At 40.7% G+C, this 12,668-nt stretch overlaps 1 protein-coding gene across 7 annotated transcripts in view; it reads right to left on the bottom strand.

The window, feature by feature from the left end:
• OSBPL3 (oxysterol binding protein like 3) overlaps positions 1–12,668 on the bottom strand; it is a 199,281-nt gene that overhangs the window by 120,730 nt on the left and 65,883 nt on the right. For 6 of the 7 annotated variants that reach the window (XM_070787925.1, XM_070787926.1, XM_070787927.1 and 3 more), the window contains exon 2: positions 11,897–11,947. The exons of the other annotated variant lie outside the window; for it this stretch is intronic. The gene's annotated coding sequence lies outside the window, so the exon portion shown is untranslated. The remainder of the gene's footprint in view (positions 1–11,896; positions 11,948–12,668) is intronic. 7 annotated transcript variants of the gene reach the window in all.

Here is a 12,668-nt window from a genome sequence, read left to right as displayed (position 1 = left end):
AGGACATGACTAGGTAGAAAGGAATGTGGAAGGTGGGAAGGACACCTCCCAGAGGATTTCCCAAGCCTGGCTGCCTGGCAGGATCACCCTAAGGAGCATCTACAGACTACCAAAGCCTGGCCCCACTCCATACCAACTCATCCAGAGGCTCTGGGATGAGGCCCAGGCAAGTTCCCCAGGTGACTCTGATGCAATGTGTGGGCTGGGAACCACTCCCTGATCCTGCATCCAGAAATGACAGAAAGATTTACTCCACAGAACTGCCTTCTTTTATCTTAGCATTTCATTTCATTTCAGTATCTAATGCCAGACCAACATCTACTGCATCTCATTTGTACCAAATTAAAATGCAGAGCAGGATGTGACTTAGCAGTTTAAAGGGTAAGAAGAGAGAGCGCCTCCGAAGGACTTAAATTAACATCTTGTGGTTTGAATTTTATCAGTGGGTGTTGCGAACCTCTCTTAACTGACAACTGCTGGCGGAAGTAGGGTAGATTTTAACAATTGGCAACCACAGACAGCATTTCATTACTGATCTAAAAAGACTACCAGTTGAGTCACTATAAAATGTGAATGTGAATTTTTTAAACTTCTCTCTATCACTCATAAAAGTCTAGTAAAGTCTGTTCAGCAATGTAAATATCAAGTAACAATGACTAATACTCCATCAATGTTACCTGAAAGCTCTCAAAGAACAAGAAACGAAATGCCTAGCAGTTGTGGTCAAGGCGTCAGTTGCACACACTTCAAGGTGTCTGTCCCCCTAACTAAAAATAACCCAAGGGCTGAGATGCTAAGCTTCAAACAAATTCTATAAAAGGTATTTCCCAAGATATTATGTATACATTTGGGGAGAATTGCTTGGGCAATAGCAAACAATCTCTTGTAAGAGGCCTGAAAGAAAATTTAGCAAATGTAGGTGGGGAGGAAAAGAGATATAGGGAGTTTTGCTCTCCTAGGGGATGGACTACTGCAAGAAAATGAGCATGAGACACTTCTAAACCAGTACAAACTGAAAAACAGTTGTAAGGAGAAACAGAATGAAAAGGCAGAGAAAACAGGTTCGTAAAAAATCGAGGTGGTTATTGGCAGACTAAAGCGAAAAAGGTGAGAAAAAGGTAAAGCACCTCTGCTACTAATGTTAACCGTGAAGGTTGTTTCTTCCTCCAGGAGAGTGTGTATATCAGAAGCAATTTGAAGACTGTGTCTAACTTTAGTTTTTTGTAACTAGTACTAAACTCAACATGTGGCAGGCTATTTGTTTATCAGATTGATGCTCAACACTGATAAAAACAAAACAACCCAATTAAAAAATGGGCAGGAGATCTGAACAGACATTGTTCTAAAGTAGCCATGCAGATGGCTAACGGGCACATGAAAAAATGCTCAACATCATTAATCAGAGAAATGCAAATCAGAACTATAGTGGCATCACCTCACACCTGTCAGAATAGCTGTCATCAAAAAGAACACAAATAAGAAACATTGGTGAGGATGTGGAGAAAAGGGAACCTTCATGCACTGTTGCTCGGAATGTAAATTGGTGCAGCCACTGTGGAAAACAGCATGGAGGTTTCTCAAAAAACTAACTACAGAACTACCGCATCACCCAGCTATTCCACCCCTGGGTATATATCCAAACAAAACAAAACAAGAACACTAATTCAAAAAGATACATGCACCCCAATGTTCATAGCAGCATAATTTACAGTTACCAAGATATGGAAGCAACCTAAGTATCAATCAACAGATGAACTGATGAAGAGGTGATACATACACATATATACACAACAGAATACTACTCAGCTATAAAAAAAGAATGAAATTTTGCCATTTGCAACAACATGGACGGACTTGGAGGGTATTATGCTAAATGAAACAAGTCAGACAGAGAAAGATAAATACTGAGTGGCATCATTTATATGTAGAATCTAAAAAATAAAACCAGTGAATATAAGACAAAATAAACAGACTCGCAAATATAAAGAACTAGTGCTTACCAGTGAGGAGAGGGAAGAAGGGAGAGGAATGATGGGGGTAGGATATTAAGAGGTATAAACTACTATGTGCAAAATAAATAAGATACAAGGATAAAATGCACAATGGAGAATATGGCCAATATTTTATAACTGTAAAAGAAGCATAACCTTTAAAACTGTGAGTCTCTATATTGTACACCTGAAACTTAAATAATATTGCACAGCAACTACACCTCAATAAATAAATATAAAAACAAATAAAAGCAAAACCTGTGTCCCCTTCCCCTTGCTTCTAGAAGATTTTATCTCAGAGATAGGCAAAGAAACATTCTAAAGCATCCATTTATCACACTGAAAAAATTCTGTAGAAAGGTGTATCCTAATTGTTTAGGAGTTTACATCTAGTGAGAATGTAAAGAAAGAGTAATAATAGAAAGTACAAATAAGAAAATCTAAGTCAGAAGTGAGATGTAAAGTATCAAAACTCCAGCTGGATTCCATCTGGTTAATTTTTGAAATAATTTTCAGCAACCAGGACCCTGCTCTTCACTTGATTCCTCTACATTGTGCATTCATTGTAGATATCAGTTGAACCAGGGGTTTAGCACACTGAAGCTGTTTCAATACATCGTTTTGCATTAAGACAGCATCTATCATCAAAGAAGTCACTGCTGCTGCTGCCAAGTCGCTTCAGTCGCATCCGACTCTGTGCGACCCCATAGTCAGCAGCCCACCAGGCTCCCCGTCCCTGGGATTCTCCAGGCAAGAACACTGGAGTGGGTTGCCATTTCCTTCTCCAATGCATGAAAGTAAAAAGTGAAAGTGAAGTTGCTCAGTCGTATCCGACTCCTAGCGACCCCAAGGACTGCAGCCTACCAGGCCTCTCCATCCATGGGATTTTCCAGGCAAGAGTACTGGAGTGGGTTGCCACTGCCTTCTCTGAAAGAAGTCACAGTACTATGCAAATGGAAACTCCCCCACCTCACACCCAAAGGCAGAACAGCCCCAGCGCTCAACAATGACGATCATACCTCCTGAAAATGAGGCAAGCCCCAGATCTCAAGGCTTATCAATGGCTTAAAAGAAGCTGATGCCAATTCTGAATCATTATTACTAAGTGAGGAAGATGTGTTCTTTAAAGACAACAGCACCAAGATGAATCTCATCCCAAAGCTTGTCTTACAAAATAACACTGACATTTCTCTATCCATTGGTAGGGTCTGTTTCCTTCTCTTGAACCTGAGTAGACTTGTGACCATAGCTGAAGCAATGCTTTCTGACTTCCAAGGCTCTGTTAGAAATGATAATATAGCTTTCAGTTGATGCTGTCAGGATTCTCACCCTTCAACTTAGCCATCATGATGTGAGGACAGCAATGTGGAGAGAACACATGGAGGGGCTCATCTGTAAAAGCTGAGACCATTCCGTCAGCTGAGAGCATCAATGCCCAGACATGCGAATGAGCAAGCCTTCCAATATCAACCTCTGTGCAGTCCCAGAGGACACTGAGTAGAGCAGAGTCCAGCAGTCCCCACAGAGTCCTGTTTTAATTGCAGATTTGAGGGTTAAGTAAACCTCATTATCTTAGCCTACCAAGTTTTAGGGCCGTTTGTTATACAGCATTAGGTAACTGAAACACTAGGCAGAAACTCTTGGCCCATCTTCAGGCTAGTCAGATGGGAAGCATGAGAACACAGGGTCAGAAAGAGCAAGTTCAATCAGCAGAAACGACCTACAGCCTCCGCCTACCAGAGCATCCCACTCCCGTCACGTAGGTCAGATTTGGAAGAGGGCTCCTTGGTCAGCAAACCCAGACTTCACTCAGAAAGTCACTTATACAAAGCACATGATAGAGTTTATGGGCCAATTAGCTGATCCAGGGAGGTATGTGTCTGATACTGAGGAAGAGCCCAGAAATGGAACACTGAAAATCCCATTTGTAAATGGCCACAAACCCCTTCAGAACTCTTTAAATACATCTTTTAACACAGACCTCAAAATCCCCACTTACCACTTGGCATTTCTCTTCAATAGCTTAAGCAGTGGTTGGGAACGAGTTTTCAACTGGCAACTGAGCCACAAAGAAATTATCTTACTAAGGTCACGGGGTCAGTCGTTGTGGGTACAAGTAGGATAGAACCCAGGACTGTACATCAAGAACATCCATTCAGGAGGGGAAGAGGGAATTAAAGTAAAAGTCCTAAGTATTTAAATATTTCTAAAGAGCAGTTTTATTGTTAAAGAGTCAAAATCTCCAGCACCATAGATCCTTTAGAAAGAACACTAACAAAGTCTTGGACCAGAGTCCAGGAGTCTTGACCAGTCTTGGCCAGAGTCTGGTTGATTCTGCAGTGCAAAGATCTAGTCTCAATCATACACAGGATTCCTCGGACGCTATCTGGTGCCCAGAAACCAGAGGATGCCAGCAAGGCAGTAAGAAGAACCGAATTTCATCACCTGAGTTGGAGCAGAAGAATGACTGAAAGCAGAGGGAGGGAGGGAGAAAAGACAGGAGAGCAGTCATTAAGGCTGTAATGAACACTGAATGATTGTGAAATAGAAGCTCAGCATCTGAACCAGCCAGCCAACAGAACTTGGGGTGCTGTCTGACATCACAGCCTCTAGTCCAATGTGGGTACTGAATTAAGTGCAACTAAGAAACTCAATTTTAAATCTTAATAAACTAAACAATTTAAATTTCCATAGCCACGTTGGCTGGTAGCCGCCATGTTAGACCAATGCAGCTTTAGACCACACCATTCTAACCCTCTTATTTTCTCCCTCCTTTCCATTAGCACAAAGTGAGAATACCCTGGGATATTCCGGCCTCCCGAAACCTTCCAGGTGCGTTCTCCCTCCAACCAGCTCTGAAAAAAATCAGTGGCTGGTAGACAGCTGAGTCATCACAGGCCAGGTGTCCAACACTTAAATGTATTAAGTCATCTGGGAAATTTTCTTCCCCACTCCTTCCACTGTTGGAGACAATGAATTATAGAATGAAAGAGGCTATTCGTTTTCTACATGAGGTCAGCAGGGATTTTTAAGTAATAAGCCCAGCTGCAACTTCCAGGTACTTCAAACTGTCTCAGTGCAGAGATTAGTTCCTTCAACTCACACAGCTTCCATGGAAAACCATTAGGAGCGTTACAAAAAGATGTGTGAAGTTCATGTGTCTCTTAGGAAGGGCTTATAATGGCAGTTCAGTTTAAAGATAAGAGTCTGTGACATGAGGCAAAAGATCATGTTTCAAAACAGAAGAAAAAAGAATTATCAGTTCAAACAATTATCAGATGTCAGTTTGTTTGGCATCTGATATTTACCATTGTCTACTGTCTTCAGATGGAAAAAAAAACCTCCATCGCAGGCCAGCAAAGTACCTTTTCACAGAGTGAGGAGGGAGGGGAGAAGCCTTTTACTTTTAAGAGGATTCCACACAATTTTGCAAAGTCCTAGAAACAGCTCCACAGAGCTGCCCAGTAGTAACGTTTTGGCCTGGGGGAAAACTGTTTCTTTAGCGAGGAAATGAGAAATTCGCTAAGAAAACAGCTAATTTCCCAACATTGAAAAGTTCCCATAATTCAATATTCAATTACCAACTCAAACTTATTGCCCAATATAATTCTACCATTTCAGGCAAACAGTCTTAAAAGTCCCCCATTAAAACAGGCATTCTCATAAATCACTCCTGTGTGCTAAGTCGCTTCAGTCGTGTCTGACTCTTTGCAAGCCTATGGACTGTAGTCCCGCCAAGACTCTCTGTCCATGGGCTTCTCCAGACAATGAGTGTAGCCTCTGTAGGAGACAATTTAACAACAGAAAAGTTGTCTTTCAAAAATAAAGGCAACATGGAACAATTCCCAAAGATAAAACAACTTAGGAAATAGGGCTTCAAAAAGCCTTTTCCAAAATAAACTTAACGATGATGAACCGCACCAAACAAATTATCAAGAATGATAAAACCATGGGAAAAAAAGAGCAATGGTTACTCGTATATTGATCGGATTAAATAAGTGGGGGAATACACAGGGGAGGTAGAGCTACTAAGTGTTAAAAGTATTTGTTGTTGTTTAGTCGCTAAGTCATATCCCACTCTTTTATGACATCATGGACATAGCCCACCAGACTTCTCTTGTCCATGGGGTTCTCCAGGCAAGAATACTGGAATGAGTTGCCATTTCCTTCTCCAGGGGATCTTCCTGGAGCAGGGATCAAACCCACAGCTCCTGCATTTGCAGGCAGATTTTTTTTTTTTACCACTGAGCCACGAGGGAAGCATACGTTACAAAAAATAAATTTTAACAAAATGAAAATAAAACAAATGACCAACATTTGACATCAGGGGAGAACTGCTGGGCCAAAGAATTGGGCTGTTTTCTATATACATTGTCTTAGCTCACCCAACCCATTCTCACTCCCAGACAGATATCTCTCTTCTGACTAAGGGAATTAATCCTCTTGGGATAAAAAATTACTCTTCAGCAGCCTGGTTATTTGTTTGCCTTTTGTTAAATTGAAGTAAAATAAAATATTCTATTTACTTTTAAAACCATGTTTAACCTGAGCTCAGTCTTATACAATTATTTCTCCCCATCGTTTATCCCTCAGTCCATCATCTCTCTCACTTTACACACCAGCCAAGCCTGAAATTAATGCTAACACTGGTTAGTTTCTGGTTGAGATTTTGGGGAAATATTTTAACTTTTCCTTTGAGCTTTTTTTGTTTTGTTTTGCTTGCTTTTTAAAAATAAGAAACACATGTAACTGAAGTAAATATAAAACAGCAATTACTTTACTGATTTGATACCAGACCACCTGACCTGCATCCTGAGAAATATGTATGCAGGTCAAGAACCAACAGTTAGAACTGGACATGGAACAGACTGGTTCCAAATAGGGAAAGGAGTACGTCAAGGCTGTATATTCTCACCCTGCTTATTTAACTTATATGCAGCGTACATCATGTGAAATGCCAGGCTGGATGAAGCACAAGCTGGAATCAAGGTTGCTGGGAAAAACATCAATAACCTCAGATATGCCGATGACACTACCCCTATGGCAGAAAGTGAAGAACTAAAGAGCCTCTTGATGAAAATGAAAGAGGAGAGTGAAAAAGTTGGCTTAAAGCTCAACATTCAGAAAATGAAGATCATGGCATCTGATCCCATCATTTAATGGCAAATAGAAGGGGGAATAATGGAAATAGTGACAGATTTTATTTTGGGGGGCTCCAAAATCACTGCAGATGGTGACTGCAGCCATGAAATTAAAAGACACTTGCTCCTTGGAAGAAAAGTTATGACCAACCTAGACAGCATATTAAAAAGCAGAGACAGTGTTTGCCAACAAAAGTCCTTCTAGTCAAAGCTATGGCTTTTCCAGTAGTCATGTATGGATGTAAGAGTTGGACTAGTAAGAAAGCTGAGTGCCAAAGAATTGATGCTTTTGAACTGTGGTGTTGGAGAAGACTCTTAAGAGTCCCTCGGACTGCAAGGAGATCCAACCAGTCCATCCTAAGGAAATCAGTCCTGAATATTCATTAGAAGGACTGATGCTGAAGCTGAAACTCCAATACTTTGGCCACCTGATGTGAAGAACTGATTCATTTGAAAAGACCCTGATGCTGGGAAAGACTGAAGGCGGGAGAAGGGGATGACAGAGAATGAGATGTCTGGATGGCATCACCGACTTGATGGACATGAGTTTGAGTAACCTCCGGGAGCTGGTGATGGACAGGAAGCCTGGCGTGCTGCAGTCCATAGGGTCACAAAAAGTTGGACACAACTGAGAGACTGAACTAAACTGAATGGTTCATTTTCCTAAAATGGTCACCTGACCTGTGCTTCTCTTATATCCCCAACAACCCCCAACCTCAGATTCTGACTCAATATGCTCACTAGCCCTCTTCATTCTCTGGTTGTGCCTCAGTTTTTGGAGAAACATGCTTCAACATGAGAGAACTGTCCTATGTCACACCTCCCATAGTCATCAGGAAAAGTGCAGGCCTCCCAAGAATGTGGGAAAATGTAGATAAGTAAAAATCGCAGGGCTTGGGTCTTTTAACTAGAGGTGTGAATGGAAACTATTGACACTGGGAATTCCATCTATGCTGTTGTTACACAACAGGGATGGCACACCAACACACACAATTTGGATTTACTGGAAGTGAACTTATCTATACCACAAAGACTTCTTCCAATACTAGGTATCTATTTATGTGTCCCTCCCACTTCTCTCTTCCTTTCTATTACTCTCATTCTCACACTCTCCGCCCCTTTCTCCTATCACCCTCCCTCTGGTTAAGAGAAACCCTCCTTCTCTTTAAAGGAAAGTCAAATAAACAAACCCTATTAGATGACCTGGCTTCCCAGGTGGTGCTAGTGGTGAAGAATCCACCTGCCAATGCAGGAGACACAAAGCAGGTTTGATCCCTGGGTTGGGAAGATCCCCTGCAGTAAGAAATGGCAACCTGCTCCAGTATTCTTGCCTGGAGAATTCCAAGGACAGAGGAGCCCAGTGGGCTACAGTCCATGGGTCGCAAAGAGTCAAACATGACTGAGCACACATACGCACACACATTTAGATGACCTGGAAGAAGAAAGAAGGTGGGTGTTTGGGTTGAGGGAAGGAAGATGGAAGAACCATTAGAATACGGCATAGCTACATCTGTATACGTAATTGCATACAGTCCGTTCCACCACACAACTCTAAAAATGCATTCCAGGTATGACAAGCTTATCTGACAACTCAGAACTGGGTAGCTGTTCATGTTTTTGTTTATTGCATGGCAGAAGTCAGCGGTCTTGCTTGGTGTGGGTCCCTGTTCCCCTGCCCCTTCCTGTCCTCTATCTTTTAAAAGCTGGATCAGAGCAAAAGCTGCAGAAATCAAATTTTACCCATTCAACAGATCATGGATTATTAGGTACCACATAGACCAACCTAAACAAGTAAGTAAGTAAGTGAAGTCGCTCAGTCATGTCCAACTCTTTGCAACCCCGTGGACTGTAGCATACTAGGCTCCTCTGTCCATGGGATTTTCCAGGCAATAGTACTGGAGTGGATTGCCATTTCCTTCTCCAGTGGATCTTCTTGACCCAGGGATCAAACCCGGGTATCCCGCATTGTAGACAGACGCTTTACCGTCTGAGCCACCAGGGAAGTCCAAGGAAATGGCAACCCACTCCAGTATTCTTTCCTGGAAAATCCCATTGACAGAGGAGCCTGGCGGGCTATAATCCACGGGGTCACAAAGAGTCAACATGGCTGAGTGACTGGGCACACAAACAAGTAACATGTTAAAAAAAAAATCAGATCCTGGAAGGTAGGGTATTTTATAAGTTAACTGTACATACATGCAATTTTCAGGAGTTTGATTTTAACTTCTAATTTAAGCTCTCACTTTTTTGATAAGTGAGACGACATAGTTTCTATGTAATATACCAGTAGACATGACCCATCCTAGAAACAGCTCAAAAAGACTAAGAAATCAAATTTCACGACTGAAAAATAAAGGTGATATCCTGGATCATAATTATTCAAAATGTGCTCTGCCAAATAACACTTTCATAGGGCTGTCTGTCGGGGGATAAAATGAGTTCCCACAGACCAGTCACCTTGGTAAACACTGCTCCTATATTCCCTCTTGAAGACATATTAGCACATTAAGGGTTTCTGAGAGATTCTGCACTTAAGCAAACAACAACAAAAGCAAATCTGTTAACTATGTCCCACAACCCATTCCAAATCTTTCTGACCTCAGAATCTCCTTTTTGAGGTAATACTTCAACATTCCTTCAGCTAACGACCAACTTTAAAGCTCAATCATCCTGTGAAATGGTGAACGAACTCTTACCTTTAAAGGCTGGTATATCTGTCAAGGAGATAACAGCCTAATGGGCACAGGAACCATTTCTGGCTTATGAATCAGGCTTGTAGCAGCCAACACTAACACTTGGATACCTTTTGCTTAGTTTCATGTCTAGACTGGACAGGCCTAGAGAAACATGAGCAACCATGACCATCACATAAAACCACAAGCAACGTTCAGAGACTGGGCTCATGCTTCCCTATTTGACCCCATCTTCCCTAAAAGCCCTCCCTGGGTCTCTCATTATCACATCTCTCTCCCCAAACCCAGGTTCCCCACACCCCTTCCTCCTTGCTTTCCACAGTCTACTACTTAGGCTCCATCCTTCCCATTTCAGTCTGAAATTACCCTCAAGAGAAAACATCTGAATAGGATGTCCAACATCATTTGGAAGAGAGAAGTACCACTCCAGGGAGTGACATTCTCAGTTAACTGGACAAAGTGCTCAAAAAAATCTTGGGGAAACTATCTCAGAAATTAAATACTCATGCAACTGTTGTGCAGGACTGCCTTAACATGTATCTCCAAGCAATGTGCACTAAATCTACCCAAGTACACAAGAAACGGGATCCATATTTAGCATTTCTGTAACAAGTGTTAAGTAAACATATAGATAAATGGAATAGAATTGAGAATGCAGAACTTAAACTCTCACATTTATGGTCAATTCATTTTGACAAAGGTACCAAGACAATTCAATAGGGAAAAAATAGTCTTTTCAACAAATGGTACTGGGAAAAGGAGATATTCACATGCAAAAGGATGAAGTTGGACCCTTGCTTCATACCACATACAAAAATTCACTCAAAATGAATTTTGTCTTAAATGTAAGAGTTAAGACTATAAAACTTTTGAAAGAAAACACAGGGGTAAATTTTCCTGACCTTGGGTTAGATCATGGTCTCTTACATATGACGTCTAAAGCAAAAGCAAAAAAGAAAAAAAAAGTAAGTTGGACTTTAAAATGTAAACTTTTATACTTCGAAGGATAAAATAAATAAAATAAAAAGACAGCCCAAGAATAGGAGAAAACGCTTGCAATCATATAGTTGATATGAGCCTATTATTTAGAATATAGAAATAATTCTTATTACTCAATGAAAAAATAACTGAATATTTTAAGTGGGCAAAGAATTTGAAAAGATATTTCTCCAAGGAAGAAATACAAATGGTCAATAAGCAAAAGATGCTTAACATCATTAACCCTGAAAGAAATGCAAATTAAAACTACCAAAAAAAAAAAAATCTCTTCATACTCCCTCGTGCTCATTCTAGGTCACTTCAGTCGTGTCCAACTGTTTGCAATCCCATGGATTGTAGCCTACTAGGCTCCTCTGTCCATGGGATTCTCTAGGCAAGAATACTGGAGTGAGTTGCTGTGCCCTCCTCCAGGGGATCTTCCTGGCCCAGGGATCGAACCCAAGTCTCTTATATCTTCTGCATTGGCAGCCAAATTCTTTACCACTAGGGCCACCTAGGAAGCCCCTCATACTCCCTAGGATGGTCATAATAATAATAATAAAGAAGAAGCAAACAAAAAGGCAGACAATAACAAGAGTTAGAAAGGATATCGAGAAACTGGAACTCAGACTCTTTGGTGGCAATGTATACTTTGAAAAACAGTCTGCCAGTTCCTCAAAACTTAGATACCATATAAGGCAGCAGTATCAGTCTTAGGTATATACTCAAGAAACCTGAAGATGTATATCCACACAGAAAACTTGCACAAGAATATTCATAGCAGCATAATTCATAATAATTAAAAATTAGAAAAACACAAATGTTTATCAACTGATAAATGGATAAATAAAAAGTAAAATATCTATATGCTATGTATGAACTGATAGACTGTATAGTCCCAAACTCATATATTGACGCCTAATCCCCAGTGTGATGGGATCTGCAGATGAGGCCATGGGGACGTAATTAAGTCATGAGGGTGTAGCCCCACCAGTGGGATTGGTGGCCTGAGGCTTGTTTCCTGTCTCCACGCTCAGCCATAAGAGGACACAACAAGAAGATAGCCATCTAAAACAAAGACGTGATCTCTCACCAGACAGCAGGTCTGCAGGTACCGGGTCCTCGGACTTTCCAGCCTCTAGAACTGTAAGAAATTAATGTTTGTTGTTTAAGCCATCCAATCAATGGTTATCAGTCATAGCAGCTTAGACTAAGATACCAGAGCATTAAATATTATTCAGCTACAAAAAGGAAAGAAACACTGAGTCATGCTACAATGTGGGTGAACCTTGACAACGTTATGCTAAGTGAAGGAAGTCAGATAAAAAAAGGCTACATATTATACGACTCCATTTACATGAAATGCCCAGAATAAGCAAATTTATGAAGACAGTTAAGTAGACTAGTTGCCAGGGCTTGGGATTTCTTTTGGGGGTAATGGAAATACTCTAGAATAAGATGGGTTGTGATGGTTGCACAATTTTGTGAGTATACTAAAAATACATCTCTGTCATATATAGATTCCACATTTAAGTGGCATCATATGATATTTGTCTTTGTCTGGCTTACTTCACTTAGTATGATAAACTTATATAGTCTAAAAGGGTGAATTTTGTGGCACTGAATAATATATCAATAAAAACAATCTTACCCTCCTAAAAATAATCTTTGAATCAAACAGAATCAGATATGCAGTTATCCATCTTCTCCCTCAAAAACCACTGGCACTGAGGTCAATCTACTTTTGCTGAATCTTATATGTAACACTGGAATCTAGTCCTAAGATTCAAAAAAGAAAGAACTATGCTGTGCGCTAAAAGATGAATAAACTCCAATAAGAAAGTTTTGAGAACTTCACTATGAGT

This window comes from Bos indicus, chromosome 4 (genome assembly GCF_029378745.1).
Source record: "Bos indicus isolate NIAB-ARS_2022 breed Sahiwal x Tharparkar chromosome 4, NIAB-ARS_B.indTharparkar_mat_pri_1.0, whole genome shotgun sequence".
Classification (NCBI taxonomy): Eukaryota; Metazoa; Chordata; class Mammalia; order Artiodactyla; family Bovidae; genus Bos; species Bos indicus.
Note: the sequence above shows the minus strand (reverse complement) of the source record. Positions and strands in the feature narration are given on the sequence as shown.